General features: G+C 48.3%; 1 protein-coding gene across 7 annotated transcripts in view; it reads left to right on the top strand.

Moving 5' to 3' along the window:
* NPRL3 (NPR3 like, GATOR1 complex subunit) overlaps positions 1 to 18051 on the top strand; it is a 151290-nt gene that overhangs the window by 102759 nt on the left and 30480 nt on the right. The gene's annotated exons all lie outside the window — the stretch shown is intronic.

The raw sequence follows: 18051 nt of genomic DNA, 5'->3' as shown, positions 1-18051 counted from the left end.
TTCAATGGGTGCCATGACTCCCTCCCACTATCACCCCCATTCATTAAGCATCTTTCAAAAATTAAGTTGTTTGCACTGCTTAATAAAGAGTGTTTGGGTAATGATATGAATTTTGGATGTTGGGGTAACTATGGAATCTGGTGATGCTGAGTGTGCAGCTAAATGAAGGCTTTTTCCTGTGTCTCAGCAAAAAGCTGCTGGTCACAAGGCTGGATGATATATTAAAAGTAACTAACTTTGCAAATGCTTAAGCAAGCAGTTTTCTAACAAAAGGATAGTGTGTAAAATGTATGATTTGCTATGTAAAAACAAAATGCAACACACCAGCTATCGTCAGGAGATAAGACAGAAGCCAAACATGGGGGGGGCATTTATATGCCCAAGGCAGTGCCGTTGGTATAGAGAGTACCCAAATCTCAAATAGTGGTGTGTGAGGACAAAGTGGAATAATTTGATGGGAAAATAAGCAATGTCCTTGTTGGGGAGAATGTTCTTTATGGCTTATAATCCATCCTCATGGGGGATGTTGGTGTACAGAGATGTAACATTCATGGTAACTAATATAGTGTTAGCTGGAAGCTTGTCAATGGAAGTTAGGTTTGTTTGTTTTTTAATTGTGGTATCTTTCAAATAGCTGGCAGCTCTCTTAGTATATGGAAATAGTATTAAGTCAGTATAGCCATAAACTCTCTGTGATGCTGCCAGTGCCAGACACAATGGGGTGTTCTGGTTTGCCAGATTAGTGGATCTTGGGTTAGAGTTAAAAGTTGCTTGGCCTGGGCTCCTAGAAGGTAAAAGCATTCATGTTCTCCTTTGTTTCCATAGGTAGCTTCTTTAAGAATTTATCTAGCTTCTTCTGGTGTTATGCCATAGAGTCTTCAGTCAGGAGTTTGTAAAACTCTGTTGGAAAGTTGTCTCCCAGCTTGCTTTATGTATGCTGTTTTGTCCCTGACAGCAGTAGCACCCCCCCCCCCCCCTCCAGCCTGCTGTAGGACTATTAGGATTGTTTTTAAGTCCAAGTATGTTTTGTAAGACTGGTTGTAATGTAAGCATTGTTGCATTTTTGGCGGTCTCAGAGTGGGTGAGGAGGTAGAAACAGTTTATGTATGGGTCCAGAGTGAGGATGCTGCCCCTAGGTGGAATCCAGGAGGCATCTTCCATGTGCTGTGCAGATGTCAGGTCAGTGGTAGGTTGAACATTGTCTGGCTCCTTGCCTGAGACAGCAGAAAAAAAGCCTTCAGTTCTCCGTGAACCTGCAGACAACTGAATTGTGTAACAGGGCAGAAAAAAAGATCACGATGGGATGTTACAGACACTTCAGCCAGGTTCATTAGCTTTCATTAGCCATGTAGGTATTGGCAGCAAAGAATCTGTAGAACAGGTAAGGGTTCAAATTACAGGGGAGCTCGGGGGGAGGAGGGGCTGAGCCCCCACATAAGAGATGGGAGCCCCACTGTAAGATTTGAAAATCATAACCTGGGGGGTCAGAGTTCTAGGGGATTTTATTAGGGCATTGTGATGGGCAGCCCAGTTTTTTTTGCAGACCCCCCAAGAATCAAAATGTAATTTGAACCCTGGAACAGGTTGTAGAGTTTCCTTTCCAGGGCCTCAGCCATATTGGCTTCCACTGCAGGGCCCCAGCTGTGACACATGGACAGACATGGACAGACAGCCAATTTGTACCTTCTTTTGCACTCAGTAGTTCTTGGGAACCTTCAGAGACTGGGCCCCTGGAAAGTGTGATCTCTTTAGCCCTCTGTCTGTGAAACACTAGCACTACATACTGCTGATCAATTTGGAGTACTCAAATGCTGCTCTCCTGCCTGCACCTCAAATGCTGCATTTTGCAATTTTAAACCCTGTTACGCTATGAACTGTTTCATGTTATATCTGGCTACACCCCTGGCTTGTGACACGTATCAGGAAGGGGGTCATCTGCTGTTTCCCCAAGTACAAGTAGCTGTACTGTATGTACAAAAACAAAGAAACTGTTTCAGGCTGTAACAGCGTCGCAGCCACGATGCGGTTACTAAGATGGGGTAGCAGCTGCTGGAGATGAGAACACCCGGGAAAGGGGGAACGTAATCCCCCAGGCAGCCAATGAGGACCCAGCAAAGAGAAATAAAGAGGGGGAGGAAACTTTCCGAGGTTGCCTTTGGGCACTTACCCATTGAGAGGAACGAGAGAGAGGGAGTCCAGGAGACAGGGACGCACTCCCCAGACGAAGGGAATTTGGGGGATTGATGCGCCCCTCCCGGATCGTGTCCTACCTGACGAGACGGCCGCTGCGGTGAGTCATAAATGGAGCGGAGCGGCAGTGCGGAAACCCCCGCAGCTCCTGGGGCTCAGCGTGCTGTGGGTTGGTTGTGAAGGGCAGCAGCATGGGCAGGGGGTTGGGCACCGGCACATCAGGGCTGCTCAGTGCAACAAAGCAGCAGGGTGGACAGCCACAGTTGGACCTGAGTCCTGGTGAACAAAGGGGGCAGGGGGAGCCCTGATTTTCCATGAGAAAAAAATCAAATTCAAATGCCAAAATATATATGTATTTAGAATTTTATTATAATAATTGAGGCACTGGCAGCCTTCCAAATTGCTTTTAAAATGTAAGTATATTAATAAACATTGTGTTTAACCACTACCTATATATCTTAGTGGCATTTCATTTTAATCGTGGAAAAACGTGGATTTTGTGGTGTTTAATTGGAGAATTCTGGATTTTTTAACAGAGAAAAGTAGGATCCTGGATGATGATACTAGCAGCAGTTTTTTGCTGAGACAGGAGAGAGGCGTAACTTTCACCTCATTAGTTTGGATAGTTAATTATGAGCCAAACTTTGTCTTCAGATAGTTAAACAATAAATGGGATATAAGGGTGGATGAGAGTGCAGAATTTGGCTTATGATCTGTAGATGTGTGCTAATATTTGTGTTAAAATTGATTAATCCTCTCCAAATATTTTCAGATCATTGGTTCTTAAATATTTGGTGCATGGAATGTGGTACAAAGACATAAATGTGGTGTTCTGCCTGTGATTTCAAGCTTGTTAAACTACTTCTCTCTTCTTGCAATCAGAATTGACCAAAACAGACCTGGGCTGACAACTTTATTTATAGTACTATATATTGCTCATTATTTATGTGTTGGTGTTTTGCATGTTTGTTTTTCTGTTTGTTTATTTAAGTTTTTGCCAAAAGTTCTCAGAAGAATATTGAAGAGTTTGGAGAATGGTAACAGACATGCTAAGGACACGCATATTTATCCATATTTGATTGAAAGATTATATAGTATAAGAGCCTTATCCTTCACATCCATGTCTATATTGTCATTAGATGGCCCCCTTAATTCTGGTAATTATTTTTATGCTTGTTATTGGAGCCCAGTACACAAGACTGAGGCGTTCGGGATGGCCATTTAATAGGTAGTGGAGGGGTTAGTCCGAGCCACCCCATACCTAGGCTGATTCTGTTTGCTAGATTTTGTCTCACTGTAAAATCAACATTCTTATCTATGCAGTTAAATGGTTTATACTTGCCTAATAAAGCAGGTAGTGAAGCTGAAAGATGCTATGCATTTAAATGGTTTATGCATTTAATTGAGATGTAGATAACTGTAGTTTGCTACAAGCAATTGACAACGGATTGAGATTGGCAGTGGATTACGGAGTTAAGTAATGTATTTATTCATTAGATGCATGACTGTAAACTGCATCTGACTAGAGGGCTTGGTGGCAACATGGTGGGGCTACTTGTGCAGGGTAGCTCCTATAAAATACCGCAGTGTTGCAACCTCGAGGGTGCCTCAGAACCCTATCCCCCCACTGTTTTGTGGGTATTTCTTGTTTGGAGAAAAGCTAAGGGACATCACCCTGACAGAAATGTGCCCACTCTGAGGTGATAGGTAGTCAGCAGCAGCTCTTATCTGTTGCTCTGTAGCAGAAACTACAACCATCAAGGCTCACTGAATGTTTGGATTCTATCTTAGTGGTCTAAAGTGGGGATACTAGGTCTTGGACAGCCTCCACTCCTCCATACTCTCACTTAGGCATATTTGTCAAAGGTCTTTGCGTGTTGGTCACAGGACTTCATTCAAGTGGAATCATCAGGCACCTGACTTAGACCTCTTGACTAGGGACAGCCAGATCCTGAATTGATTCAATTTTTGCAGATTAGTCTAACCTGGGTAGATTGAACCGACAAGCAAGTGAACAGACATTCACTTTTGATTCCAGAAATGTAGGCACATGCCTGCAGTGGTTCAGGCTATAAGCCAGGGGGCACTAGGGCAGCCCTAGTTCGTCAGCAGCCACAAGGCTGGAGGGAAGCTGACCTGGGGCGTGTGGCCAGGCTCCCCAGCAGGGGCTAAGTATGATTGGGGAGGGGTTTAAACCCCCATCCTGACCTGTAGGGACCCCAGCCAGTGTGTGCCTGGAGAGGGAAGTGGGGAATCAGTCCTTGCAAGGCTTGTCCCTGACCCCAGACACCAGCCAGTGCTTCAGGTGAAGGGGGCAGGGGAGTATTAAACTCTCCTGTCTCCCCTCTCAGGCATCGGCACAGGGATCTCAGCTGGAGTCTGCCCAGCTTTCCCCCCACTGATCATGTGGCAGGAAATCTGGCCAGAGCCATCTGGCATGGTCCTGCCATCTGCCTGGGGCTGCGACTGCAGCTGGGGTTGCAGGGCTGGGGGGCTGAGCCAGGCTGGTTTAGCAGGTGCTGCTGAGGGCAGACTGCAGGTGCTGGGCACTTCCCAGGGGGCTGCGGCTTGGGCTGGGGCTTCAGGAGCCATGTGGCCAGATTGGTCCCAGCTCCCCATGCCCAGTTCAGGCGGGGCTGTCATGGAGCTGCAGCCCACTGGGAAGGGCTGGGCCTCGGGGGCAGAGCCCTTCCCAGCCAGCTGCAGCTCTGTGACAGCTGGGCTCAGTGGCATGGGTGGTGGTTGGCAGGCTGCCCAGGCAGGCTTGGAGGCACTGGTTGGCCCCGAGCCTGCCAGTTGCCCGCTGCTGGGTCTCGTGTGCCCACAGCTGCTGCTGTGCCCCCTGTCCTCTGCAGCCCCCAGTGGCTGCAGCCACATCACAGGCTACGTGTTGGGTGGGGCCAGTAGATCTATTCTGTCTCCCTTGCCTCCAGCTGCTGCTGCCACCGCCACACCTCCGGTGCCACTCTGGGTAGATGGGCAGGTGGGAAGCTTGAGCCCAGTGGCCCAACTCATGGAGCTCTGGCTCTAGCTCCCAGATGCCTTCCACCTGCTCTATCTGCCTGATGTGATGGGGAAACAGAGCAGGTGGAAGGTGTCCGGGAGTTGGAACTGGAGCTCCATGCGCTGGGCAGAAGCTGCCGGGCTCAAGCTTCCATCTGCTTAGAGTGGTGCCGCGCAGTGTGGCAGGAGCAGGAACTGCAGCTGGAGGTGAGAGGAGCAGAACAGCCCTTCTGAGCCCAGCCAGCACACAGCTTTCCTTCACCTCCAGCAGCACCTCCTCCTCCCACTCCTGTCCCTGCTGCACTGCTCTAGGCAGCGGGGGTGTCAGGAGGGTGGGAAGCTTCCCAACACCCCCTTACCGTGGCTCGAGAAGTGAGCGGGGAGACATGCCTGATTGCTACACCTTGGCCAGGCAGATCCCAGCTGCAGTCCCCTGGTGGGAGGGGGGATGGGGGGGAATAAACCCCTTCCCAGCTCCCTTTGCCTCAGGGCCATGCCAGGCCCAGATCTGGCCACAGCCTGCCCCTGCTCTGCCTAGAGAGGAGGAGTAGGGCCAGGCCTGCTGTTTGAAGAAGACAGCACAGCCCAGCCAGGGCTGAAAAGCATGCTGGGATGCTGGGGGACTCTGGTTTAACTTAAAGCAGGAAGGGGTCTGGGACAGAAATTGCATAAACCAGTTTGACCCGAATCAGGTAAGTCTGATAGCACATTCAACCAGGTTTATTGTAAACCATCTTGGGCCATTTTGAAACTAGTTAATGTGCACTGAACTTATGTTTTATTACAGGCTTAAACTAGTTTCTGATCACTTAAACTGCTTTATGTGTAACTTCTTTCTCTTCCCAGAAGAGTGAAAAAGGGCGAATGTGGTCCCTATTTTCAAGAAGGGGAGGAAGGAGGACCCATGTAGTTATAGGCCGCTTAGCCTCACCTCTATTCTTGGCAGGATCTTAGAAAAAATCATAAAGGATCACATTTGTGGGGGGGCAGCAGGTAATACAATGTTAAGGGGAAACGTGCATGGGTTTATAGCAGGCAGATCCTGCCTGACTAACCTGGTCTCTTTTTATGACTAGGTCACAAAGTGCTTAGATGCAGGAGTGGAGATAGATGTTATTTACTTGGACTTTAAAAAGGCTTTCCACACAGTGTCGCACCTAATTTTTCCAAACAAACTGAGTAGCTGTGATTTGGACTTTTTCACAGTGATTGGTGGTAGATGGGTCAGTTTCTCCCTGGAGAGATGTGGGCAGTGGTGTCCCCCAAGGCTCTGTCCTTGGACCAGTACCGTTCAATATCTTCATCAGTGTTTTGGATGAGGGTGTTGAAAGCATTCTGTCCAAACTTGCAGATGACACCAAACTGTGGGGTATAGTAAACACTGGAGGGCAGGGAGTGAATTCAGGTGGATCTGGATAGACTGGGGAAGTGGACAGATCAGAGTAGGATGCAATTTAACAAGGATAAGTGCAAGGTGCTGCACCTGAGGAGAAAGAATCTTCAATACACCTATAGACTGGGAAGTACCATTCTGAGTACCACAACAGTGGAAAGGAAGTCTCGGAGTTGATGCAGAAATGAACATGAGTTGCCAGTGTGACGAAGTAATAAGTAAGGCTAACTACACTCTTTCTTGCATTAGTAGGTGCATCACGAGCAGGTCTAGGGAGGTGATACTTCCCCTCTGTGCGGCATTGGTGAGGCCGCAGCTGGAGTATTGCATCCAGTTTTGGGTGCCACACTTCAAGAGGGATGTGGATAACCTGGAAAGGATTCAGAGGAGGGCTACTCATATGGTTGAGGGCCTGCAGGTAAGATCCTATGAAGACAGACTGAGGGACCTGAATCTCTTCAGCCTGTGCAAGAGAAGGCTGAGAGATGATTTTGTGGCTGTCTACAAACTCACTGGGGGGGGGTCAGCAGGGAATAGGGGATACTCTGTTTACCAGGGCTCCCCTTGGGGTTACTAGAAGGAATGGCCACAAACTGAAGGAGAGTAGATTTAGATTGGACATCAGGAAGAAATTGTTTACGGTGGGGGTTGCCAAAATATGGAATGGGCAAAATAAATATGGAAAGGGAAAAATATGGAGGTGGTGCTTTTCCCTACCTTGGAGGTGTTCAAGAAGAGATTAGACAAGGACCTAGCGGGGGTTACTTAACTCCAGCGCTCTTTCCTGCCTAGAGCAGGGGGTCGGACTCGATGATCTACAAGGTCCCTTCTTACCCTAGAAATCTATTAGATCTGTATACATACGCGATGATCCAGATGATCGACAGTTGCCTACTAGTTGCATATGCCACCCTCCCCAAGGAGGTTTAAAACAGCTTACAGTAAAAAACAAAGCAACCCACAAGGTATGAAAAAGAAAAACAGACTTCCCAAACAACACCCCAGAACTTTAAAATTCCATTCTTCCCCACTCACTCCTGCTTCCCTTCCTGTCCTTCAGGAGAGCCAGGCCTCCAGCCCATCCCATCTTTCTCCACCCCCATTCACTTCTAGATATAGAAAACCTCTTTCTAACCTTTTCCTGCCCCCTTCCCTCCCAAATCCCATTTTTTTGCCCCTCACTCAGGGGTGCCTCCTTCCCCAATGTTGCTTCCAATTCTGCACCTTATTCCACAAAGGGGATATGGCTGTCCCCTAAAACCCAGTGTCCCTCCCCTGCCAGAGAACATAACATTCAATTCACATCTATCTGGTTTGCATGGAAGTGGAGTGTGCTATCACAGCCACATACATACAAGCCTTTTGAAACATTGCAAAGATAATTCAAGCACTTCAAAATAGTACTGTTTAAATTAGGTGCTGTTTTGAAGCATTTCACTTTTTGTTATGTGTGTTTGGGGACAGGAGACCCATAGGTTCTCATTATCCCACAGGACTTTGCTCTCCCTCACTTCCCCTCACAGGGGAGGGAAAATGAGGTGAACCGACAGTTTGTCGGCTGTCTAGCTGCCAAGTCCTCTTCCAGGGCCTGGTGTCCTGCCAGGTCACCACTCCCCAGCAGAAAACCACTGCCACAAATCTCCCCCCCCCCTCCTTGAAGTGTAATATTCCTAAAGAGATGTTGCCTATGTGCCAAATGCTTAATAAAGGGCCTGTGCGCTTTGGGGCTTGGTAGCACATGGGGCCAGGGGGTTAGGGTCAGAATTAAGTTTGCCTAACAGAAAAGTGAGAATTGTGAGGGCTGTCAAGTTGTAATTTGGCATCTTTATTCAGGTCAGGCCCATTATTATAATGATTAATATAACAGAGTTAGTTTCCTTCAGTAAATCTGAACTCACTCTGCCTCTGTGTTTCTTTAATCAGAACAATTCCAGTTACTATGAAATCACTGAAGAGCTTTTCTCAGTAAATCAGTATTTTTAGTGTCAAATCATTAATATTCAGGAGGGACTCTGCAATGTTTTGTGAACTGAAAAGACTGTTGGTGAGAAATTCAGGCAGGAAAGTGATGCATACTGAGGATATTTTTTTCCAGATCCCCTGAAAGTGGGCACCTCTGAGAGCCTGCTGTTGCTCCTCCCTCACTTTGACTACTGCTTGTAGCTTCAGTTTAGGGATGCTTTCTAGTTTGTGTACTGTATCATAAATAATTTATCTTGTTTCATTTGCATGCCACACGCCTCAAATAAGACTGCACGTTGCTTTTGGGAAAGCTGGATGAAGAGACTTATGGTTGTACACAACAGGGGCAGAGTATAATCTTCAGTTCACCTACCTGCTATTTCCTGCTCAGTGAGAAGCTCAAACCATACCATAACATCTAGATTTTCCCGGACATGTCCTCTTTTGGGGTCCTCTCATCTTTGTCTGAGTGGTTTTGTAAAATATCAATAAACATCCAGGATTTTGCTCTGCTGAGCATCAAAGCTTTTCCCAGAACTTCCCAGTTTGCCCTATCAAGATGCCGCTTAGGGTTGGGGGGAGGGTGATTGGAGGCAGGGGGCATCGTGTGTGTGGCAGGACATGGGCATATCACTGCTCCCCCACTCCACAGTCATGTTTCCATCCCCCCTTCCCAGCCGGTGTCCCTTTTTGAAACCGGAAGTATGCCCATGGACCCTAGTTTCCATGGGCATGAATTTGAAAAGAGCTAAAAGCAGTCTTAAGAGCTGTGAAATACGAGGAGAGGGACCAGAAGTAGCTAGGAGACAGTAAAATTGCCAGAAAAAAGGTTAGTTGGATCAGTGGAACATTAATACCATTAAAAGGAGAGAGAGTTGTTAACCGCTGTGGCATGAAGAGCAATGAGCCATTAAGTCAATTGATTCCATTAAGTCAATTGATACCCTCAACTGCCTGAATAGAAGTGCCATTGCTGCTGCGTGGCAGTTGGCTTTAAACTTTGGGTGGAGAAGGAATCGAAGTGGGGTGTTTGTAATCTGGACAGAAAAATAATCGCCTTTGCCACTTAAGACAAGCACCCCAATTTTGGAAGGCTCATTTTTGGAGGAAAGGTATGCAAGTAAATACAGTATTTGTTCATGGAGTTCAAATCAAAAGTATTTGGGCACCCAGGTGCTTTTGTAAATTCTGTTAGGTGCTCATCTGTACCCTGAGGCAGGACTAACTGGCAGTCCTTAAGCCACGTGCAGCCTACAAAGGGTTAGCAGGCAGCCCATGGGCTCCTGCCATGACCACCCTGCCTCCAATCCCTTCTCCACTGTTGCTCCTGCCATAGCAGTCAGGTTCAATGGGCTTCCCTTCCTTCCTCCAACTTCTTCTTCCTGCCCTTGCTCCTGAGGGCAGGACAGCACAACAGGAGGATGCTGGGGTGCCCAATAGGGCTGTGCGAAATTTTGCTAAGTGTTTCATTTCAAAGATGTTTCAACCCACTTTGAGCTCTAAACAGCGGAATCAAAACTAAACTAAAAGCATTGAAACAGTTTCAAAATGAAATGAGGGCACTAATGTTTCAAAAGTTTTGAAACGTTTCGAGTTTTGAAGCAGCCTAGTGGTAGGAGGCAGGGGAGAGCCAGGACTGCACTCCGAGTGGCTCTGCAGCCCCATGTAGCTCAGCCCAGCGTAGAGCACAGCCCTGGTTTCCCCCCGTCTCCCACCACCGGGCTGTGCTCCAATCGGCTCTGCCAGCCCCATAGCGCCTAGCCCAGTGGGAGGAGGGTGGAGCGCAGTGCCGGGTCTGCCCACCTCCCGCCGCCAGGCTGTGCTCTGATTGGCTCTGCCAACCCCATAGAGCTCAGCCCAGTGGCAGGAGGTGGGCAGAGCCAGGGCTGTGCTCTGCCTCCTGCCGTCGGGCTCAGCTCTGAGCAGCTCCACAGCCCCTTGGGGCCCAATCTGGGAGCCCGCATCCCTGGGAGGAGTCCGGCACAGCCCTCCCAGGGGTGCAGACCCCCAGATCTGCAGGCTGGATGACAGGAGGCTGCTGCTGCTGGCAAATTTTGTTTTCAAGACTTTGAGGTGCAGTTTCTGAGAAACCTCTGCACTTATAACTTTGAAACTTGGCAGGCTTCATGCCCTTAGAAGAAGCTACCATCCCTGCAATTTGCATCTGAATCAGGCAAGAAATGACAGTGTTTTAGGCATTTTTATGATTCCCCATTATAGCCTATAGGCAAAATGTCAAAATAGCAAAACAGTTTCAACGAAACAAAACGACAAAATGAAACACTGCCCTTTCAAACCAGTGAAATGGACGTTGAAATGAAATGATGGTGTTTCACACAGCCCTAGTGCCCAAGCTGTATGCATGATGGGAGGGGGGTTGGGTTTCTTATATTGCACATGAGATACAGGAGGTGGGTTACCTGCATTGTTGGAAGGCATTTGTCTGGGAGGAGATGGGGGTGTTGCTCATGTTACAGGGGAGGAGCCGGGGGTGCGGAGTGTTGTCCTGGGGGCAAGCAGCCCTCAGTCTGCACAGCATGTGACCCCTAGCTGCATAGATGTGGCCCCCAGCTGCCCATAAGTTGGACTGTCCTGCCCTCAAGTGCCTAAATACCTTAAAAATGGTCCTCAGCATTCTATCGGTTTGGGTTCTTAAATGGCCCCAACTATTAAAGTATTTGGTCTCATAATGTTTAATATTCTGATCCTTTTGTGAAGACAGACAGCGATTGCTATCCCCTTTTTATAGCTGAGGAACTGAATCATGGAGGGGCCAAGTGACAAGATGTGTGGATGACCTCTATTTGATGCAGGAGGTCTACGGGCCATTGAGAGGTAAAGCGCTGCTCAATCTGGTACTGGCAATTGGGGATGACCTAATCAGTGATCTGTCGATCGAAGGGAAGCTGGGTAACAGTGACCATGAGCTGATCACCTTCAACATCCACCATAAAACTGATAAGTCAGTCAGTAATACAGAAGTCCTCGACTTCAGGAAAGCTGACTTTGACAAGCTAAGGAGGCTTGTCAGTGAGACCCTAAAGGGCCGCAACCCAAAGGGGAGGGAAGTTCAAGACAAGTGGTTGCTCGTCAAGGGAGCAATCCTGGATGTGCGAGCAAAGTGTATCCCATCTTGGAGGAAAGCCAGCAAAAGGGCAGAGCAGCCCCCTTGGCTCTCCAGGGAACTAGTGGACCTCCTGCGTCTTAAAAGGAAGACCTACAAAGGATAGAGGACTGGAACCACCACCAAGGAGGAATACTCTGCTCTGGTCCAGACCTGCAGAGAGCAAACCAGGAAAACCAAGGCTGCGATGGAACTCCAGCTAGCTACAAATATCAAGGACAATAAAAAGTCCTTTTTTAGATATGCGGGGAGCCGGAGGGAAAGCAAGGGCAACATTGGATCCCTGCTAAACCAGACGGGACAACTGACAACTGATGCCTGTGAAAAAGCAAACTTGCTTAATGTGTACTTTGCGTCAGTTTTTCACCAGTCCCATGGGACCCCCCTGCCCATTGTGGGTCAGGGAGGCCCGGGGGAAGGGAGACTCCTTACCCTCCACTGAAGCTGACCTTGTGAAGAAACACCTTGACAGGCTGGATACCTTCAAGTCAGCTGGCCCTGATGGTTTAAACCCAAGGGTATTCAAGGAGCTGACAAGCATCGTAGCTCAGCCCCTGGCACAGATCTTTGAGAACTCCTGGTGCCCTGATGAAGTGCCAAGAGGTTGGAAGAAGGTCAATGTCATGCCTATCTTCAAGAAACAGAGGAAAGTAGATCCGGCAAACTACAGCCCCATCAGCCTGACCTCTATCCTGGGGAAGGTCTTGGAAAAGATTATCAAAGAGGCCATCCGTAACAGACTAGCTGACGGCTATATCCTGAGGGATACCCAGCATGGGTTTGTTGCGGGTAGGTCTTGCTTGACCAATCTCATTTCCTTTTACAACCAGGTGACCTATCACCTGGACAAGGGGGAAGAGATTGATGTCATATATCTTGACTTCTATCTGGTATCTCATGATCACCTTTTGACAAAACTGCTATAACTGCAGCCTCGACTACACCACGATCTGCTGGCTGGGGAATTGACTTCGCAGAAGGACCCAGAGGGTGGTGGTTGACGGACGTCAGTCGTCGTGGTGCGCTGTGACCAGTGGGGTCCCTCGAGACTCTGTCCTGGGGCCTATACTTTTTAACATCTTCATCAATGATGTAGACATTGGTGTCAGAAGCGGACTGATGACACCAAACTCTGGGGTAAAGCATCCACACCTGAGGATAGGAGGGTGATCCAGGCAGATCTTGACAGGCTCAAGAAATGGGTGGATGAGAACTTGATGATGATTAACACTGAAAAATGCAAGGTTCTCCACCTTGGGAGGAAAAACCTGCAGCATGCTTATAGGCTACGCTGGTTAGCACTACAGATGAAAGGGACTTGGGGGTCATGATTGACCACAAGATGAACGTCAGCCTTCAATGCGATGCTGCGGCTAGTAAAGCGAGCAAAACACTGGCTTGCATCCAGAGATGCTTCTCAAGCAAATCCCAGGACATCATTCTCTCATTGTACTCGGTGAGGCCGCAGCTGGAGTACTGCGTCCAGTTTTGGACTCCACAATTCAAAAAGGATGTGGAGAAGCTTGAGAGGATGCAGAGGAGAGCCACGCACATGATCAGAGGTCAGGAAAACAGACCTTATGATGAGAGGCTGAGAGTCATGGGCCTCTTCAGCCTGGAAAAGTGCAGGCTCAGGGGTGATCTGGTGGCCACCTCTAAGTTTATCAGGGGTGTTCACCAGGATCTGGGGGAATGTCTGTTCACCAGAGTGCCCCAAGAGATGACAAAATCAAATGGTCACAAACTCCGCCAAGACCGATTCAGGCTGGACATAAGGAAGAACTTCTTTCCTGTCAAAGCCCCCAAGGTTTGGAATAGACTTCCTCCAGAGGTTGTTCAAGCACCCACTTTGACTGCCTTCAAGACACGTTTGGATGTTTATCTTGCTGGGATCCTCTGATCCCTGCTGACTTCCTGCCCCTGTGGCAGGGGGCTGGGCTCAATGATCCTTCAGGGTCCCTTCCAGCCCGAATGTCTATGAATCTATGAAACTGTCCTATGAAAATCCATTGTCTAACCCCTTAGCAAAAGTACACAGTCAACCCTGACACAGTACCCAAGACCTTACACCCTAAGATACCACAGGTGAAGCAGGGGGACCATAATAGCCAACATCTTGCTGCTGCAAAGGTATATAGGCTCGAGAGATCCCAGAGAGCCGTGCCCCTGCTAGAGAGGAAGAAAAAATACCCCACAATCTGTACCAGTCTGACCACAGGGTAAAATTCCTTCCTGACCCCAAATGTATTAGTTGGTCTGACTTGAAACAGAGGATAGGGAGGAGTGCAGAAACTGATGCATGTAGCAGCAGGGAGTGGGAAAAAAATCTCTTTCAGTCCCATGTGGCAACCAGCAAAATCCAGAAGCATGGAAAAAACCATAGAAGATCATAGGCATAGCAACACCTAGATCATCTCTGACCAGTAGCTGTCCAACCTCTTCTTGAATGCTTCCAGTGATGGAAAGTCTACAGCTTCCTTAGGCAGTGTGTTCCACTGCCTTACTGTTAGAACAGTGAAGTTTTTCCTTATATCTAATCTAAACCTACTTTGCTGCAACTCAAGCCATTGATCCATGTCCTACCCATCTGTGGCAAGAGGGAAGAAGTGTTTTCCCTTTTCTTATGACAGCCCTTTAGGTACTTGAAAACTGCTATCATGTCCCCTCTAAGCACCTTTTCAGTAAGCTGAACGTACCTAACTCCTTCAACCTTTTTTCGTATGACTTGCCTTTCAAGTGCTTTATCACATTTTTGTCACCTGCCTCTGGACCCTCTCTAAATTCTCTACCTTCTTTTAAAAAATGTGGAGCCCAAAACTGCACACACTACTTGAGATGACGCCTAATCAGTGCTGAGTAAAGAGTCACTATCACCTTCCGTGTCTTGTACCTAATGTTTCTGTTGATGCATTCCAAAATGGCATTTGTCTTTTGTGCAGCTGTATTGTACTGCAGAATCCTATTGAATCTGTCATGCACAAAGACTCCCAGATCCTCCTCCATAATGCTGCCATCAAGCCAGATGTCACCCATTTTGTATTTGTATTTTTGATACTCTTCCCAAGGTGTAAGCACCTTGCATTTCTCAGTATTGAATTTCATCCTTGTATCTCCAGCCAAGCTTCCAATCTATCAAGATCCTTCTGAAGTGTGGTCCTGTTCTCTAATGTATTTGCAGTCTCTCAGTTTCATGTCATCTGTAAAATTTCTCAAGAAGCTCTCTATTCCAGCACCTAGATCTTTAAAAAATACATTGAACCAGCACTGGGCCCAGGAAAAACCCTTTTGTGGGACTCCACTCAAAACATCCTGCCATCCTGACATGGAACACAAGGCCAGACATTCTTCCTCTTTTCCCAGCCCACACTTTTACACATCGCCTTTTGTTTTATCTTTATAACCTTTTTTCATCAAAGTTTAAGGCCTTTGCTTTTTTTTATACCACATTGTGATCAGCCTTTCCTCCTCCAGATGCTTTTAAATGGCTTTCCTTAGGATATGCTCCAGTAACTTCCTGGGTTTTGAGGTGAGGCTTGCTGGTCTTCTGTCAGTTCCTTCAGTACCTGGGATGAAGTTCTTCAGGCTCTGTTGACTTGAATTCATTCAGACCCATCAAAAGTTCTGTGATTGTTTCTTTTGTTATTTTATCCTTCACCTTATCCTTTTCCATATCGAAATAATCTTCATGAGGCATGTGGCTGCAGCCTATTTTTTTTGTGAATACTGAGGCAAATAAACTGTTGAGTAGTTCTCTTGATTGCAATCTTCCTCCCCAGAAAATCCATCCATTATTAAAAAATCCAAAACCTTCGTGGCAACACTGGCATCTTAGCCACATGTTTATTTGTGGAATATAATGATCCCTCTCTGGGCCCTTTCCTTCCACGGGGAGGATTGATGAATACATCACTTCTAATCCCAGCTCCTTAACCCTCCTGCCAAGAGCCTCCTAGTCACCTCTGATCTGCTCAGTGTTGTTCCTGGCATTGGTGCCTACATGGACAAGCAGAAAATGGTAGTGGTATGAGGGATGGATGAGCTTTGGCAGTCTCTCAGTAATGTCTTGAGTTTGGGCTCCAGGACCCCACATCTGGACAACAAATTGGTGTCCCTCACAGAAGGGAGTCACCAACCATCACCACTCTTCTCTTTCTTCTTTACCCATTGGTCCTAGAGTTGTCCATCTGTGGGGACCTACACTTTCTGCTCTCTAGACTGGAGTCCTTTGCATCATGCCTGCATATGTCCTGTCTTCTGTCTTTTCCTCAGATTTTCCACCTCAGAGTCCTTGCAAGTGGTTGCTGACTTCAGTATGCTCCTCTTGAATTCCGGGGGTCCTCTTCAAATAGTCACATGCTGCATTTCTCTTTTCCCTTTGGCCTCTCCAGTACCAACACTGTATAACTTCTGTCCAAGTAATCTTCCTTTTCCTTGACGTAATGCAGTGTGGATACTTGTGCTTCCAACCTTTGAATATTTTCCTCCAGGGCAGACATCTGCTTACACATGGTGTGGATAAACTGGTCTTGATGCTCTGGGAGGAACATGAACTTGGCACATCCTATGCAGTTCATAACTACTGATCCAGCCTCCCTTTGTGCCTCTTTTACTGCCTGGAGGATACCTAAACAAAATACACATACCAAACCAAAGCAAACAAACGAAAAACCTCAAAAGAAAAACAACTGCACCACAGAACCCACACACTGAACATCCACAACTGGACCCTTGTGCACTCAGACACAGACGCACACTAGGGTGACCACCTTTTTCAAATGTAAAGACAGGACACATGCCCCCTGTCCTCCCTTCCCCCTGCCTCTGCTGATGGCACAGCTGGAGCAGAACTGAACGGGGCAGGGGCAGATGCAGGGTGCCCACTGTGGGCTTAGGGCACCCTGCCTTGCTGCCTTTCCCCCAGAGGGCCCTGCACTGGCCACATGCCCCCTGTCTGCTCAGCAGCAGTGGGGGGCACAACTATGCACCTCTGCCTCCCCCGCTGCTGCCGGTCAGGCAGGGGGCACATTGCTATGGCAGTGCGGGACTCCCCGGGGGTAGGGCAACAGGGTGGGGAGCCCTGAAGCTGCAGTGGGCAGCCCACATTCTCCCCTGTGCACAAATCTGGGGGGCACATGCTCCCCCTGAAGGATGCAGGCAGTGGCTGGGAGCTGCACCTCTCCCCCCCATGCCCTGTGCCCCCTGGGTGAGCTGTCCATGGCCCTATCATGCTCCACACATGGCCTTGGCTAGGCAGCACACCCAGCCACACTCCCTCTCTCACTGGGGATCTCGATCTGCCCCCCTTCTCCCATAGACTTACCTACAGGGAGCTGCTCTCCATGTTGCCTGGCTGTATTCCCAGCCATGTGCATGTTTGCATGGCTGCAAACGGCGCCCCCTGCATTGCACTGTTGGCAACCCCAAACGACCCCTTGCATCCTGGAACACTGCCAGCCTGCAAGGAGAAACCCACTGTTTCCTGGTCCCTGCATGACTCTGCAGATGTGGGATAAATGCTTTCCCAGAATCATGGAGGCTGGGGCGGGAACTTGAGGTTCCCATTGCAGGACTGTCCTGTCCCATTAGGGACAGGTGGACACACACACACACACACACACACACACACACACACACACACACACACACACACACACACACACACACACACACACACACACACACACACACACACACACACACACACACACACACACACACACACACATATATACTGTCCTGCTCCCTGGTTCCCTTCTAGGGCAAACTCCCTCTCTGTTTGCTGCCTTCTCTGCTTATGCTGTTTGCAAGGGGCTGCCTTCTTATAAGGCTGCCTAATCTAGTTCTACCCTTCAGTTAACTAAACCAGCCCCATAAAAAGCAAGTTCTGTCAATCATTCACTCCAGAGGGCAGGTGGGCATTCACAAAAAAACAGGCACCAGGCAAACACTCAAGCACCAGTCAGACACAATCAGATGAAGCTTTCTTCAAGATGAGGCTTCCTTCAAAGAGCTAGTGGAGGTTTCCCTATCGCAGGTCCTGGTTCTTGTGGGGGACTTCAGTCACCCTGACATCTGCTGGGAGGACAATACAGCAGTGCACAGGCAATCCAGGAAGTTTCGGGAGAGTGTTGGGGGCAACTTCCTAGTGCAAGTGTTGGAGAAGCCAACTAGGGGCCATGCTCTTCTTGACCTGCTGCTCACAAACAGGGCAGAATTGGTGGGGAATGTAGTAGTGGATGGCAATTTGGACAGTAACGACCATGAGAAGATTGAGTTCAGGATCCTGAGGAAAGGAAGGATGGAGAGCAGCAGAGTAAAGACCCTGGACTTCAGAAAAGCAGACTTTGGCTCTCTCGGAGAACTCATGGTCAGGACTCCC

Source organism: Alligator mississippiensis, chromosome 13 (assembly GCF_030867095.1).
Source record: "Alligator mississippiensis isolate rAllMis1 chromosome 13, rAllMis1, whole genome shotgun sequence".
Lineage (NCBI taxonomy): Eukaryota > Metazoa > Chordata > Crocodylia > Alligatoridae > Alligator > Alligator mississippiensis.
This window is presented reverse-complemented; position numbering and strand designations above follow the sequence as displayed.